Here is a 6000-nt window from a genome sequence, read left to right as displayed (position 1 = left end):
GGTCCCGTAACAGAGAATCTGGCTTCATGTCAGCAGAGAATCAGTCTAAATGTCATAGCAGAGAATCAGGCTTCACGTCACCCACCACTGGAACAGGCCACTGTCACATATTTAGGCCCAGGCACCCAGGCAGAGGAGAGAGGTCCCGTAACAGAGAATCTGGCTTCATGTCAGCAGAGAATCAGTCTTCATGTTATAGCAGAGAATCAGGCTTCACGTCACCCACCACTGGAACAGGCCACTGTCACATATTTAGGCCCAGGCACCCAGGCAGAGGAGAGAGGTCCCGTAACAGAGAATCTGGCTTCATGTCAGCAGAGAATCAGTCTTCATGTCATAGCAGAGAATCAGGCTTCATGTCACCCACCACTGGAACAGGCCACTGTCACATATTTAGGCCCAGGCACCCAGGCAGAGGAGAGAGGTCCCGTAACAGAGAATCTGGCTTCATGTCAGCAGAGAATCAGTCTTCATGTTATAGCAGAGAATCAGGCTTCACGTCACCCACCACTGGAACAGGCCACTGTCACATATTTAGGCCCCGGCACCCAGACAGAGGAGAAAGGTCCCGTAACAGAGAATCTGGCTTCATGTCAGCAGAGAATCAGTCTTCATGTCATAGCAGAGAATCAGGCTTCACGTCACCCACCACTGGAACAGGCCACTGTCACATATTTAGGCCCAGGCACCCAGGCAGAAGAGAGAGGTCTTGTAACAGAGAATCTGGCTTCATGTCAGCAGAGAATCAGTCTTCATGTCATAGCAGAGAATCAGGCTTCACGTCACCCACCACTGGAACAGGCCACTGTCACATATTTAGGCCCAGGCACCCAGGCATAGGAGAGAGGTCCCGTAACAGAGAATCTGGCTTCATGTCAGCAGAGAATCAGTCTTCATGTCATAGCAGAGAATCAGGCTTCACGTCACCCACCACTTGAACAGGCCACTGTCACATATTTAGGCCCAGGCACCCAGGCAGAGGAGAGAGGTCCCGTAACAGAGAATCTGGCTTCATGTCAGCAGAGAATCAGTCTTCATGTTATAGGAGAGAATCAGGCTTCACGTCACCTACCACTGGAACAGGCCACTGTCACATATTTAGGCCCAGGCACCCAGGCAGAGGAGAGCGGTCCCGTAACAGAGAATCTGGCTTCATGTCAGCAGAGAATCAGTCTTCATGTCATAGCAGAGAATCAGGCTTCACGTCACCCACCACTGAAACAGGCCACTGTCACATATTTAGGCCCAGGCACCCAGGCAGAGGAGAGAGGTTCCGTAACAGAGAATCTGGCTTCATGTCAGCAGAGAATCAGTCTTCATGTCATAGCAGAGAATCAGGCTTCACGTCACCCACCACTGGAACAGGCCACTGTCACATATTTAGGCCCAGGCACCCAGGCAGAGGAGAGAGGTCCTGTAACAGAGAATCTGGCTTCATGTCAGCAGAGAATCAGTCTTCATGTCATAGCAGAGAATCAGGCTTCACGTCACCCACCACTGGAACAGGCCACTGTCACATATTTAGGCCCAGGCACCCAGGCAGAGGAGAGAGGTCCCGTAACAGAGAATCTGGCTTCATGTCAGCAGAGAATCAGTCTTCATGTCATAGCAGAGAATCAGACTTCACGTCACCCACCACTGGAACAGGCCACTGTCACATATTTAGGCCCAGGCACCCAGGCAGAGGAGAGAGGTCTAGTAACAGAGAATCTGGCTTCATGTCAGCAGAGAATCAGTCTTCATGTTATAGCAGAGAATCAGGCTTCACATCACCCACCACTGGAACAGGCCACTGTCACATATTTAGGCCCAGGCACCCAGGCAGAGGAGAGAGGTCCCGTAACAGAGAATCTGGCTTCATGTCAGCAGAGAATCAGTCTTCATGTCATAGCAGAGAATCAGGCTTCATGACACCCACCACTGGAACAGGCCACTGTCACATATTTAGGCCCAGGCACCCAGGCAGAGGAGAGAGGTCCCGCAACAGAGAATCTGGCTTCAAGTCAGCAGAGAATCAGTCTTCATGTTATAGCAGAGAATCAGGCTTCACGTCACCCACCACTGGAACAGGCCACTGTCACATATTTAGGCCCCGGCACCCAGACAGAGGAGAGAGGTCCCGTAACAGAGAATCTGGTTTCATGTCAGCAGAGAATCAGTCTTCATGTCATAGCAGAGAATCAGGCTTCACGTTACCCACCACTGGAACAGGCCACTGTCACATATTTAGGCCCAGGCACCCAGGCAGAGGAGAGAGGTCCCGTAACAGAGAATCTGGCTTCATGTCAGCAGAGAATCAGTCTTCATGTCATAGCAGAGAATCAGGCTTCACGTCACCCACCACTGGAACAGGCCACTGTCACATATTTAGGCCCAGGCACCCAGGCAGAGGAGAGAGGTTCCGTAACAGAGAATCTGGCTTCATGTCAGCAGAGAATCAGTCTTCATGTCATAGCAGAGAATCAGGCTTCACGTCACCCACCACTTGAACAGGCCACTGTCACATTTTTAGGCCCAGGCACCCAGGCAGAGGAGAGAGGTCCCGTAACAGAGAATCTGGCTTCATGTCAGCAGAGAATCAGTCTTCATGTTATAGCAGAGAATCAGGCTTCACGTCACCCACCACTGGAACAGGCCACTGTCACATATTTAGGCCCCGGCACCCAGACAGAGGAGAAAGGTCCCGTAACAGAGAATCTGGCTTCATGTCAGCAGAGAATCAGTCTTCATGTCATAGCAGAGAATCAGGCTTCACGTCACCCACCACTGGAACAGGCCACTGTTACATATTTAGGCCCATGCACCCAGGCAGAGGAGAGAGGTCCCGTAACAGAGAATCTGGCTTCATGTCAGCAGAGAATCAGTCTTCATGTCATAGCAGAGAATCAGGCTTCACGTCACCCACCACTGGAACAGGCCACTGTCACATATTTAAGCCCAGGCACCCAGGCAGAGGAGAGAGGTCCCGTAACAGAGAATCTGGCTTCATGTCAGCAGAGAATCAGTCTTCATGTCATAGCAGAGAATCAGGCTTCACGTCACCCACCACTGGAACAGGCCACTGTCACATATTTAGGCCCAGGCACCCAAGCAGAGGAGAGAGGTCCCGTAACAGAGAATCTGGCTTCATGTCAGCAGAGAATCAGTTTTCATGTCATAGCAGAGAATCAGGCTTCACGTCACCCACCACTGGAACAGGCCACTGTCACATATTTAGGCCCAGGCACCCAGGCAGAGGAGAGAGGTCCCGTAACAGAGAATCTGGCTTCATGTCAGCAGAGAATCAGTCTTCATGTCATAGCAGAGAATCAGGCTTCATGTCACCCACCACTGGAACAGGCCACTGTCACATATTTAGGCCCAGGCACCCAGGCAGAGGAGAGAGGTCCCGTAACAGAGAATCTGGCTTCATGTCAGCAGAGAATCAGTCTTCATGTTATAGCAGAGAATCAGGCTTCACGTCACCCACCACTGGAACAGGCCACTGTCACATATTTAGGCCCCGGCACCCAGACAGAGGAGAAAGGTCCCGTAACAGAGAATCTGGCTTCATGTCAGCAGAGAATCAGTCTTCATGTCATAGCAGAGAATCAGGCTTCACGTCACCCACCACTGGAACAGGCCACTGTTACATATTTAGGCCCATGCACCCAGGCAGAGGAGAGAGGTCCCGTAACAGAGAATCTGGCTTCATGTCAGCAGAGAATCAGTCTTCATGTCATAGCAGAGAATCAGGCTTCACGTCACCCACCACTGGAACAGGCCACTGTCACATATTTAAGCCCAGGCACCCAGGCAGAGGAGAGAGGTCCCGTAACAGAGAATCTGGCTTCATGTCAGCAGAGAATCAGTCTTCATGTCATAGCAGAGAATCAGGCTTCACGTCACCCACCACTGGAACAGGCCACTGTCACATATTTAGGCCCAGGCACCCAAGCAGAGGAGAGAGGTCCCGTAACAGAGAATCTGGCTTCATGTCAGCAGAGAATCAGTTTTCATGTCATAGCAGAGAATCAGGCTTCACGTCACCCACCACTGGAACAGGCCACTGTCACATATTTAGGCCCAGGCACCCAGGCAGAGGAGAGAGGTCCCGTAACAGAGAATCTGGCTTCATGTCAGCAGAGAATCAGTCTAAATGTCATAGCAGAGAATCAGGCTTCACGTCACCCACCACTGGAACAGGCCACTGTCACATATTTAGGCCCAGGCACCCAGGCAGAGGAGAGAGGTCCCGTAACAGAGAATCTGGCTTCATGTCAGCAGAGAATCAGTCTTCATGTTATAGCAGAGAATCAGGCTTCACGTCACCCACCACTGGAACAGGCCACTGTCACATATTTAGGCCCAGGCACCCAGGCAGAGGAGAGAGGTCCCGTAACAGAGAATCTGGCTTCATGTCAGCAGAGAATCAGTCTTCATGTCATAGCAGAGAATCAGGCTTCATGTCACCCACCACTGGAACAGGCCACTGTCACATATTTAGGCCCAGGCACCCAGGCAGAGGAGAGAGGTCCCGTAACAGAGAATCTGGCTTCATGTCAGCAGAGAATCAGTCTTCATGTCATAGCAGAGAATCAGGCTTCACGTCACCCACCACTGGAACAGGCCACTGTCACATATTTAGGCCCCGGCACCCAGACAGAGGAGAAAGGTCCCGTAACAGAGAATCTGGCTTCATGTCAGCAGAGAATCAGTCTTCATGTCATAGCAGAGAATCAGGCTTCACGTCACCCACCACTGGAACAGGCCACTGTCACATATTTAGGCCCAGGCACCCAGGCAGAAGAGAGAGGTCTTGTAACAGAGAATCTGGCTTCATGTCAGCAGAGAATCAGTCTTCATGTCATAGCAGAGAATCAGGCTTCACGTCACCCACCACTGGAACAGGCCACTGTCACATATTTAGGCCCAGGCACCCAGGCATAGGAGAGAGGTCCCGTAACAGAGAATCTGGCTTCATGTCAGCAGAGAATCAGTCTTCATGTCATAGCAGAGAATCAGGCTTCACGTCACCCACCACTTGAACAGGCCACTGTCACATATTTAGGCCCAGGCACCCAGGCAGAGGAGAGAGGTCCCGTAACAGAGAATCTGGCTTCATGTCAGCAGAGAATCAGTCTTCATGTTATAGGAGAGAATCAGGCTTCACGTCACCTACCACTGGAACAGGCCACTGTCACATATTTAGGCCCAGGCACCCAGGCAGAGGAGAGCGGTCCCGTAACAGAGAATCTGGCTTCATGTCAGCAGAGAATCAGTCTTCATGTCATAGCAGAGAATCAGGCTTCACGTCACCCACCACTGAAACAGGCCACTGTCACATATTTAGGCCCAGGCACCCAGGCAGAGGAGAGAGGTTCCGTAACAGAGAATCTGGCTTCATGTCAGCAGAGAATCAGTCTTCATGTCATAGCAGAGAATCAGGCTTCACGTCACCCACCACTGGAACAGGCCACTGTCACATATTTAGGCCCAGGCACCCAGGCAGAGGAGAGAGGTCCTGTAACAGAGAATCTGGCTTCATGTCAGCAGAGAATCAGTCTTCATGTCATAGCAGAGAATCAGGCTTCACGTCACCCACCACTGGAACAGGCCACTGTCACATATTTAGGCCCAGGCACCCAGGCAGAGGAGAGAGGTCCCGTAACAGAGAATCTGGCTTCATGTCAGCAGAGAATCAGTCTTCATGTCATAGCAGAGAATCAGACTTCACGTCACCCACCACTGGAACAGGCCACTGTCACATATTTAGGCCCAGGCACCCAGGCAGAGGAGAGAGGTCTAGTAACAGAGAATCTGGCTTCATGTCAGCAGAGAATCAGTCTTCATGTTATAGCAGAGAATCAGGCTTCACGTCACCCACCACTGGAACAGGCCACTGTCACATATTTAGGCCCCGGCACCCAGACAGAGGAGAGAGGTCCCGTAACAGAGAATCTGGTTTCATGTCAGCAGAGAATCAGTCTTCATGTCATAGCAGAGAATCAGGCTTCACGT

This window comes from Bufo bufo, chromosome 1, assembly GCF_905171765.1.
Source record: "Bufo bufo chromosome 1, aBufBuf1.1, whole genome shotgun sequence".
Classification (NCBI taxonomy): Eukaryota; Metazoa; Chordata; class Amphibia; order Anura; family Bufonidae; genus Bufo; species Bufo bufo.
This window is presented reverse-complemented; position numbering follows the sequence as displayed.